The sequence below is a fragment of the Euprymna scolopes genome, chromosome 11 (genome assembly GCF_053919585.1).
Source record: "Euprymna scolopes isolate OS-2025 chromosome 11, ASM5391958v1, whole genome shotgun sequence".
Classification (NCBI taxonomy): domain Eukaryota; kingdom Metazoa; phylum Mollusca; class Cephalopoda; order Sepiida; family Sepiolidae; genus Euprymna; species Euprymna scolopes.
In genome coordinates this window covers 28,372,264-28,384,527 of record NC_136492.1, presented here as the reverse complement: position 1 = coordinate 28,384,527, position 12,264 = coordinate 28,372,264, and the positions used below count along the sequence as shown (strand labels likewise).

At 34.2% G+C, this 12,264-nt stretch overlaps 1 protein-coding gene across 1 annotated transcript in view; it reads left to right on the top strand.

Annotated features, from left to right (window-relative positions):
• The window catches only part of LOC145287814 (uncharacterized), a 114,562-nt gene that overhangs the window by 92,832 nt on the left and 9,466 nt on the right, over positions 1–12,264 (top strand). Inside the window, exon 3 of the mRNA XM_080135675.1 lies at positions 4,413–4,462. The gene's annotated coding sequence lies outside the window, so the exon portion shown is untranslated. The remainder of the gene's footprint in view (positions 1–4,412; positions 4,463–12,264) is intronic.

Sequence of the window (12,264 nt, the reverse complement as noted above, 5' to 3'; positions counted from 1 at the left end):
GAAATCGGTGAAATCGATCATTTTTCGAACAAATCGATTGATTGCCTGATCTAGTTGGGAACAATTCCCAGTGCACCTGTAGGAAAGTTCACATGCCTCCTCGCAGTGACCTAGTCCACAATACATTGTAGTCTACATTGTGCTGTAGAGAACCTACTGTTCATTTTATGAATTATATATATATATATATATATATATATATATATATATATATATATATATATATATATATATAATGGTTTGAATCAAAGTAAAATATGCAAAAGTCAAGTGTCATAGTTCAATTGTGCTCGAAACAGAAACATTAATTTCGGACGCACCCCTGTCTTATCAAAGAACCTACTGTTGATTTTATTTTTCGTTTATTCCTTTACGCGTCAATCTCTTTTTTGTTTGCGTTTCAAAATAACTTTCTTTTGTGCTGCCCTGTTTGTAAGGCTTTTATTTTTTTGCTCATTTTTTTTTATTGTTCTCGTCATAGCGACGTTATTTCTCGACGTTGTTTCGAATTATACCTTTCTCTATCTCTAATATATAAATATAAAAGCGAAAATGTATGTATGTATGTGTGTTCGCTTTTTCTGTGTGTCTACAAAAGGCTTCTTTCAGAGAAGCGGTCGGTCGGTTCACAACTTTTTAAAACTTTTTATATCACATATAAATCGTAATATCTCACAGTTAACAACGAAGCTCGCCTGTCTATTTAATTTGCTCGATTTCGGGAAGATAAATATTTGATATTTGTTGCTCGCCGCATGTGGGTTAGTATTTTTCCTATAACATCTTCGGGAGGGGGGAAGCGTTCAGCAGTAAATGAAATCCCGCAGTCAAACTTAACCTCATTAACTCATTAAAACGAGCACCTGCTAAATCCAAGTAATTAAATAAATTCAAACGTGTTTCCGTAAGCATGTCGCGGTGGGGCAATGATTAACGTCGCACGTTTTTTTTCACAACTTTGCCTCAACGTTTCGGATTCGATCCTCATACTTACTTTTTTAACCCCCCCCCCACACCTCCAAACACCCGGGCAACGCCGGGTACCTCTCGCAAGTATTATACAAAAATCACTTTGTGTATATGTGTGTGAGTTCCTTCCTTATCAGTTCCGAAACGGCTGAGCCTATGCTTTGCGAATTTCACGCAAAGTTTATTTATATGTCTGGCAGTGTTCTAAGATATATTTTGTACAGAAATTCCTCTGATAAGTATCGTAAATCGAAAAATAGATCTTAAAAATATGTTTTGTCTTAATCAATATAGGAGTTATTCTATAATAATACATAGGCAGTCTGCATAAATTAAAATATCATGTATAAGCTTATTGCACGACAGGGCAACGCCAGGCAGCCAGCTAGTATGAGATATTCTTTTCGGTATCTTTATTTACTGTATGCACTTCATTTGCTACATCTTTGGTTGTTTTCCATAGACAGATTGGTTTCAAAATAATGGTTCGTTTCCGTTTATTGGACTTTCTTAAACTTACATATTTTCTTGTCCAAAAATCCCAAAGATTAAAACTGTTCATCCAGTCAGTCCCAAATAAATTCTCACAATTTTAGTACGAATTTACATGAGGAAATTCTATTGCAGTACTTGTAAAAACATTGCAACATTGTGGCGATCGGACAGAGGTTGCAACATGGCTCATAGTACGGTACCTATTAGATTTTAGACTTTTGGGGAGCATATCAAAAAAGGGAGAGACTAATGTAAATGCGAATTGTGGCTTTTTAATGATATAAGATACTTGCTGTTGTGAGTAATTTTCTAACGCGGTAAAGGAAGCCTACGTCCTTTGAAGCATCATGCTTACAATTTTTGCCTTCAAATAAAGTAAAAACAATATTTCAAATATGAGGTCAAGTAAAAAACAACAACGGTTGTATTGATGCTACTTTTTTTTTTAACTTAAACCTCGAAGTCTTTATTGAATCGAAACAAAAATCCTTTTCCCGTTAATTTTTTTTGTCTTAAAAATACGAATAAAATAATTAAATGTTAGAACCTTTTTAATTTATTCAGTCTTATCTATTGGTATTCATTGTTTTAGTATTGAGTAAAAACTTTGTGCAATAACTAAAAATAGGTTAGAATAAAATTGAAAGATCAAAGTGTAGTATCTGTTCTTCAGATGCTGCACTTCTATTTCTTGTTCTCTTTCGGTGGAGGAGAAATCCTTCACGACTGAGACAATTTTTATTTTTGTACCTTTTCTCCACGTTAAAAAACGACCCTGGTGTCTAACTCTGTCCCGTGGGGAGGCATAGTGAATAGGTACTATTATATAAAAGGAGATGTGTCTGTGTGCGAGAGAGAGAGAGAGAGAGAGAGAGAGAGAGAGAGAGAGAGAGAGAGAGAGAGAGAGAGAGAGAGTGTGTGTGTGAGCGTGTGTGTGAGCGTATGTGTGAGTGTGTGTATGAGTGTGTGTGTGAGTGTGTGTGTGCGTGTGTGAGTGTGAGTGTTTGTATGTGTGTGTTTGTGACTGTGAGTGTGTCTGTTTGTGTGAGTGTGTGTGTGGGCTTATGAGTGTGTGTGAGTTTGCGTGTGTGTGAGTGTATGTAAGTGTGTGTGTGTGAGCGTGTGTGCGTGTGTGAGGGTGTGTGTTAGTGTGCGTGCGTGTGAGTGCGTGTGTGTGTGTGTGCGTGCGTGTGTGCGTATGTGTGTGCATGCGTGCGTGTGTGTGGCGCGTGTGTGTGCGCGTGTTGGTGTGCATGTGTGTGTGTCGTCTGTGTGTGTGTTAGTTCGTTCCCTGTTGACTCGAAAACGGCTGGGTCAATTTTTATGAAATTTCACAATTTTTATGAAATTTTTTTATGTGCCTGGCAGTGTTCTTAGATATGTTGTTTTTTTATCGGAATATTTTCGATAAGTATTGATAATCGATAAACGAAATAATTCGATGAAAAAATGAGGCAGCTTTGATTAAAATTAACACAGCTTAACATTACATTTGAGAAGTTTTATTATCATACAAGCCGAAAGTCCCGACGTATAAAATCAACAGTAGATTCAAAATGACTGTTTCAGTCTAAAGCACAATTGCACCACAATACTGTACTTTTTTCATATTAAACTTTAATTCACGCCATTATCATCGCACAAACCGTAAGGCTATGCATATAAAATCAACAGTAGCTACTTTGATATGACAGGGGCGCGTTCGAAATAGATGTTTTTGTTTAGAGCACAATTGAAGCATGATACTTGATTTCTACATTTGAAATTTTAATGCAAGCTATTATATATAAAAATAAATTCATCAAATCAACAGTAGGTTCTCTACAGTGCAATGTAGACTAAGTCACTGCGAGAAAGCATGTAAAGCTTCCACCCGGAGCACCGCGATGGGTTCCCAATCAGAGCAGGCAATCGATCCATTGGATTGAAAAATGGTCGATTTCACCGATTTCGATAACAATAAAGATATGTGAAGATGAAACATTTTGTTGATTATCATTCACTCCCAGGCAACGGCGGATCTCTCTGCTAGTATGATATATTTTTGAAATTAAGATATAGATTCAAGATAAAATTTACATATTATTCTAACGAGCAAAGCAATAAGTTAGTGACTTACTATTTCAAGACTTATTTATATACTAGTCTGGGCGCCCGGCGTTGCCCGAGTGTTTGGAGGTGTGTGTTGAGCAAAAAAAAAAAAAATGTGGTAGTAGGCAGGCAGGCTCGAACCCGTACCGTAAAGGAGGAAAAGAATGTAAAACAAAAGAAAACGTGACGTCTTTGCCGTTTCGTCCATCGCCAAACCGGAAGTGGCAAAGATTTAAATTAAGGCGATTCAATCGAAAAGAGGGATGACTTTCGAAAATATCGGCGAAAAAAGCGACTCTTCCACGTAGAAAAGTTCCCAGTTAAGAGTGCAAGAATTAATGTTTTAGCCAATTTTTCAATATTTGTCGTCCGAAATATTGAGCTTCAAAGGGATACCAATCTCGTGAAATCCGTCGCCTCTGTCGAAAGTTTTAGGCATACATACATACATACATACATACATACATACATACATACATACATACATAAGAGACTAGTGAGATTTATATCATATAAAGTTCATACATCATCAAAAAATAGAATTTTAGTAAAATTCACAAAATATTTTAATATGGTTCCAGCAACTCTCAGAAGAAAATTTCAGGAATATTGATGAATTTCGATGAATGTTATTCTTTTCTTCCAAATAATTATGCAGTAAACACGACTATTATATATTATTTTATAGATTATGAAAAGAAATTACATGGTGTCTTATTTATAGGACAATAGGGCCTAATAGGTAAAGTGCACTCTTCACTGTGAGATTCTTTGTTTAATTTTATTTTTGTTTTATGAAATGAAGAAAATATATTTAAAAAATCAATTTCGTTTCTTTATGTTCTAATCTATTTCAGTTATGGACCTAATCGATGACTGCTCATAGTGACCTCATCTGAAATCGAAGGTAAATTTCAATGGTGTCTTTAATTTCTATGAAAAATATAAATATTATTGAAAATTATTTGTATGTTCTGTTAACATATTGATTTCTATAACACATAAAAACATGCATACACAAACATACAAAAACACGCATACACAGACATACAAAAATACGCATACACAGACATACAAAAACACGCATACAAACACACAACACACGCATACACAAACACAGAAAAACACGTATACACAGACACACAAAAAAAACACGCATACACAAACACACAAAACTAGGCATACATAAACACACAAAAACATGTATACACAAACACACAAAAGCACGCATACACAAACATACAAAAACACGTACACACAAACACATAAAAACACATAAAAAACACGCATAAACAAACACATACAAACAAAAAATACACAAACACACACAACACGCATACACAAACATACAAAACACGCATATACAAACACACAAACCACGCATACACAAACATGCAAAAACGCATGCACAAACACAAAACACACATACACAATGGCAAAAAACACGCATACACAAACACACAAAAACACGCATACACAAACACACAAAAACACGCATACACAAACATACAACACACGCATACGCAAAGGCAAAAAAAGCACGTCTATACAAACGCACAAAAACACGCATACACAAACACACAAAACCACGCATACACACACGCATACAAACATACACTTTTATATTTATAGAAGATAAAAATAATCTTACAAAAAGAAACTGAAAACAAAATGTCCGACTCGCCCTCATTATTTTCAACAAAAACACAAAACTCAACCTCAGCAAACAAAAAATGGGCGAAGTAATTCAGAAAAATCTTTTCAAACGATGACTTTACTTATTTAAAAGACGAGAAGGGTTAGCATGAGTCATGTTCTCGCCGTATTTCAAGCTTGAGTTAAACAGATCTACCAACATACATCGTAAAAGTTTAAGCGCAATAGATCAATGAAAAAGCTATATAATGTTTAAACATGACAAACCATGTTGTCTTAAGATCAAGCATGACAGACTAACGTAAATGCTGTCTAAAGTTTAAGCAGGACGGACCAACGAGAATGCCATCTAAAGTTTAAGCGTAACAAACAAACAAACAAACGAAAATGCTATTTAAAGTTTAAGCGTGACAGATCAACCAAAATGCTATCTAAAGTTTAAGAGTGACAGACCAACTAAAGCGCTATCTAAAAATGTTATTTACCAACGTAAATTCCATCTAAAGACGCATGGAAACCGCGTCAATTGATTTCACAGAAAACTTTGTCTTTTTTTTTCTTTTTTTAGATTCCATCTAAAATTTAAGTTTGACAGAAAGAAACTGATATCTAAAATTTAAGCATGAGAAACCAACGAAAATGCTATCTAAGGGTTAAGCCTGACAAGTTAACTAAAATACTATAACTTGAAGCGTTAAAGACCAACATAAATGCCATCTATAATTTCAGCGTGACATGGTACCGAAAATGCCAATAATTTTTTGCATGGCAAACTAACGAAAATTTAATCTAAAACTTACTGTGACAAACTTGCAAAAATGTCATCGAAGCCTAAGCACGACAAACGAACAAACATGCTATTTAAAGAATGAGCGTGACAGACCACCGGAAATGCCATCTACGGTTTAAGCATGACAGACCAACTAAAATGCTATCTCAAACTAAAGATTGTCACATCAAACAAATCCATCTACACGTTCATCTTTCTCTGCCCGCAACTGGCTTTTCTTTGCGACCGCGTGGTGTGTTTTTATCTCCTTTTCTTGCGACACAAGCTCGTGAACACTTGCTAATTTGCATACGTGCTTAAACGGCTGCTGCTACTAATATTTTTGGTAGCCAGTTATCCTTCGGCTGCTGCTGATTTTCCTACACGTGTCCATACACACTTTGTTACATTTATAGGGTGATTAGAAGGTAACTCCCTATACTTGAAAGTTATATAATTCTTTTAAGAAATAAATAGGGGGAGGAAAGCGAGACTTAGGGGCTGCCCCTCTTGTTTTTCTTTGATTTAGTTTTTGCATGAAAATAGGGAAAATGTTCTTTCTGGGTCAGCTGATATTTTGAATTAGTGATATATGAAGCTTTTAAATCCTCTTATGGTATTCATCGTCATTCATATGTCAATCTATCCGTCTCATTTACATTAATCTTCAAATCGGTTTTATACTTGACAAGCGTTGATTCTTTACTAAAAAAAGAAAAAAGAGAAAACAAAGTTTCCTGTGAAATCAATTGACGCGGTTTCCATGCGTCTTGAAAAGTTAGTGTCGAATTGTAACGTTACACACGTTTACACACGTAGGCCCAACACGTTGTAGATTCAGTCGCAAAAGAACATGAGACAAGTAATAACTCAATTTTTTTATGTGTAACAACTACATTTATCTATCACTCTCTCGTCATGTGTAAAACGTAACATGCGGCCACAGCCGAGATTGAATTCAATACACGAGTTTTTGTCCGTAGCTGAATACTTGATGCTTCGCCAGGGCTATCAAGGGCATTTTTTATCGTGACGCAATCACTAGATGGGTTGCCTACCGCGGCTTCAGAGAGGCCCATTTACCCTTGAGAGAACGATAGACCACACCAGTTTTCCAACATGGTATTTTACCTCACGTTACATGTGTAATCCTATCTTTTTATAGACTTTCTTTTTCCTTACCGTTATGTCATTTCACACATGACTCGGTATTTGCCATGCGCGCTCTGTTACAGAATATTTGTAGCAACGCTGAATTCTACATAAAATCCTCATACTATACATTTTAAGCTAATTTCATATACGAAACTAATAATTTAAAATTCTAAAATCTATATAATAAAATAATTCTAATTTTCCCGTCTACCTACAGTTTCACTAGAAAAACAGGCGAGCACTTCTTTTTTTTTTTACACTGTGATCACCACTTATCAAGGCCCGGAAGCCACTCAGGGATAAGAGTTATTGCAAGTACATTGCGTTAGTGAGGAGATTTTCTGAAATGTTTACTTAAGCGGGCGGTTCATTAGGAATTTGTTAACATTGGACTTGAAGACATCCAAGTTGTAGTCTGGTGGGAAGCACATATATAGAGTGGGGGAAATTTTTCACAGTGGATTCAGCTAGACAGGTGTTTTTCGTGAAAGATTGGCGAGGGGGGACCAGAGATTGGAGTTCAGACGAGCACCTGCCATGGAAATAACGATAAAACAAGGACAGGCTCGCAGCGTCTCTTCTGTGGGAGAGAGGTTGCAGGGTAGAGAAAAGGGCATCCCCCACTAAGCTCCTGCCCAGATATGGCAACAGTATTCCATCCTTGGCTTTTATATAGCTAGAGAATTGCATCAGTAGTGAGATATCTTCTGGAACAGTAGAAGGATCCCACCATCTTTCCAGCGACCTTGGCAACAGACTTGATGTACGTGTTCCATTTCAGATCAGGAGTAAAGGTCAAACCCAGAAGCTTGTCAAAACACGGGGCCTCACCCAGACAAGAGCCATCCATCACAATTGATGCCAGATGGGGATCAGAGCGTTGATGATGTAAGGATAGGAGTTTGGTTTTGGATGCATTAAAGCTAACCAGCCACATCTTCCCCCACTGAACCACGCGCTAAAGATCAGAGGAGAGAGAATCAGAGAGAACTTTGTCATTTACAGCCTTTGATGTGTTGCCGTAGATGGTCGTGAAAATCTTTAAAACTAAACACTTACAGCATTTGCGAAATCGTGTTTCCAGAAAATAAGCCTCCGTTTTATCCCCGTTTAAACATTATCACATTCATTCCGAGAAAACGACTTCTCTGAAATGGACATAGGCACAAACAAATTGACATAGACACAAACAAATAGACATAGACAAAAAACAAATTGACATAGACACAAACAAATGGACATAGACACAAACAAATGGACATAGACACAAACAAATAGACATAGACACAAACAAATTGACATAGACACAAAAAATTGACAGAGACACAAACAAATGCACATAGACACAATCAAATGAACATAGACAAAAACAAATTGACATATATACAAACAAATTGACATAGACACAAACAAATAGACATAGACACAAACAAATTAAAATAGACACAAACAAATAGGCATAGACACAAACAAATAGACATAGACACAAACAAATGGACATAGACACAATCAAATGGACATAGATACAAACAAATATACATAGACAAAATCAAATAAACATAGACACAAACAAATGGACCTAGATTCAAACAAATAGACATAGACACAAACAAATTGACAGAGACACAAACAAATTGACAGAGACAGAAACAAATTGACACAGACACAAACAAATTGACAGAGACACAAAAAAATGGACATAGACATAAACAAATCAACATAGACACAAACAAATTGACATAGACACAAACAAATTGACAGAGACACAAACAAATGGACATAGACACAATCAAATTGACATAGACACAAACAAATGGACATAGACACAAACAAATGGACATAGACACAAACAAATTTACATAGACACAAAAAAATTGACACAGACACAAACAAATTGAAAGACACAAACAAATGGACATAGACACAAACAAATAGACATAGACAAAAAACAAATAAACATAGACACAAACAAATAAACATAGACACAAACAAATAGACATAGACACAAACAAATTGACATAGACAAAAACAAATTGACATAGACACAAACAAATAAACATGGACACAAACCAATAGACATAGACACAAACAAATGGGCATAGACACAAATAAATGGACGTAGACACAAACAAATAGACATAAATACAAACAAATAAACATAGACACAGACAAATAAACATAGACACAAACAAATGAACATAGACACAAACAAATAAACATAGACACAAACAAATAGACATAGACACAAACAAATGGACATAGACACAAACAAATAGACATAGACACAAACAAATGGACATAGACACAAACAAATAGACATAAACACAAACAAATATACATAGACACAAACAAATAGACCTAGACACAAACAAATAAACATGGACACAAACCAATAGACATAGACACAAACAAATGGGCATAGACACAAATAAATGGACGTAGACACAAACAAATAGACATAAATACAAACAAATAAACATAGACACAGACAAATAAACATAGACACAAACAAATGAACATAGACACAAACAAATAAACATAGACACAAACAAATAGACATAGACACAAACAAATGGACATAGACACAAACAAATAGACATAAACACAAACAAATATACATAGACACAAACAAATAGACCTAGACACAAACAAATAAACATAGACACAAACAAATAAACATAGACACAAACAAATGGACATAGAAACAAACAAATGGACATAGACACAAACAAATTGACATAGACACAAACAAATTGACAGAGACACAAACAAATGAACATAGACACAAACAAATAAACATAGACACAAACAAAAGGACATAGAAATAACAAACGGACATAGACACAAACAAATAGACATAGACACAAACAAATGGACATAGACACAAACAAATAAACATAAACACAAAAAATAAACATAGACACAAGCAAATGGACATAGAGACAAACAAATGGACATAGACACAAACAAATAAACATAGACACAAACAAACATAGACACAAACAAATAAACATAGACACAAACAAATAAAATAGACACAAGCAAAAGGACATAGACACAAACAAATGGACATAGACACAAACAAATAAACATAGACACAAACAAATGAATATAGACACAAACAAAAAAAACATAGCAACAAACAAATAGACATAGACACAAACAAATAAACATAGACGCAAACAAATAAACATAGACACAAGCAAATGGACATAGATACGAACAAATAAACATAGACACAAACAAATGAACATAGACACAAACAAATAAACATAGACACAAACAAATAGACATAGACACAAACAAATAAACATAGACACAAACAAATTGACATAGACACAAACAAAAGGACATAGACACAAACAAATAAACATAGACACAAACAAATAAACACAGACACAAACAAATGAATATAGACACAAACAAATAAACATAGACACAAACAAATATACATAGACACAAACAAATAGACATAGACACAAACAAATAAACATAGACACAAGCAAATGGACATAGACACGAACAAATAAACATAGACACAAACAAATGAACATAGACACAAAAAAATAAACATAGACACAAACAAATTGACATAGACACAAACAAATAAACATAGACACAAACAAATGGACATAGACACAAACAAATAAACATAGACACAAACAAATGGACATAGACACAAACAAATAAACATAGACACAAACAAATGGACATAGACACGAACAAATAAACATAGACACAAACAAATGAACATAGACACAAACAAATGAACATAGACACAAACAAATAAACATAGACACAAACAAATAAACATAGACACAAACAAATTGACATGGACACAAACAAATAAACATAGACACAAACAAATAAACAGACACAAACAAATGAACATAGACACAAACAAATAAACATAGACACAAACAAATGGACATAGACACAAACAAATAAACATAGACACAAACAAATTGACATAGACACAAACAAATAAACATAGACACAAACAAATGGACATAGACACAAACAAATAGACATAGACACAAACAAATAAACATAGACACAAACAAATGGACATAGACACAAACAAATAGACATAGACACAAACAAATGGACATAGACACAAACAAATAGACATAGACACAAACAAATAAACATAGACACAAACAAATAAACATAGACACAAACAAATAAAATAGACACAAACAAAAGGACATAGACACAAACAAATAAACATAGACACAAACAAAAGGACATAGACACAAACAAATGAACATAGACACAAACAAATTGAAATAAACACATATTATGTGGCGTATGTAAACACACTTCCCACTTTCCTAAAAAAATTCAGACATTGTCTTAGATATGTAGTTGTATTTTTTTTTACACAAGAGTCACCACTTATCAAGGCCCGGAGACCACTCGAGGATAAGGGTTAATGAGTGTACGGTGGTCAGGGGAACAGGTAATAATCATTAGTAGAGGTAATTGTGTAAACTGTATAAGGGTTTGTTTTACTATATACATAGATTCGAAAAAGTTGTCAAAAAAACAAAAAAAAAACAAATATATAACAAATAAATGTTATCAAAGGTAAGTTATTTTTCTACCTAACTGGATAAGTTTTTAGTGCTTTTAATTAATTTAATCGGTTCGAAAAACATGCAGTGTTTATTGGTATATTTGAAAAATACAAATGGCAGCTATCCCGCGTTTGAATACGTTAAGTTTGAGAAAATCAGTTAAAACTAAAAAACTATACAAAATACTATTAGAAAGTCACTCACTATATGTTACCGTGACATATATAATCGGTGAGTTTCTAACAGTATTTTGTATAATTTTAGTTTGAACTCATTTTCCCAAACTTAACGTATTCAACATAGACCTCGCCGCCATTTGTCTTTTTCAAATATATCGATAAACACTGTATAATTTTCGAATCGAATAAACATTTTATATTAAATAAAAACACTAGAACTTATCTAGTAAGGAATAAAAGTAACTTATCTTACCTTTAATGACATTTATTTGTTATATATATATATTTTTTTTTTCTTGACAACTTCTTTCGAATCTATGTGTATAGTAAAACAACCCCTGGATTACGTAAGCTCACCAAGAATTTGTTT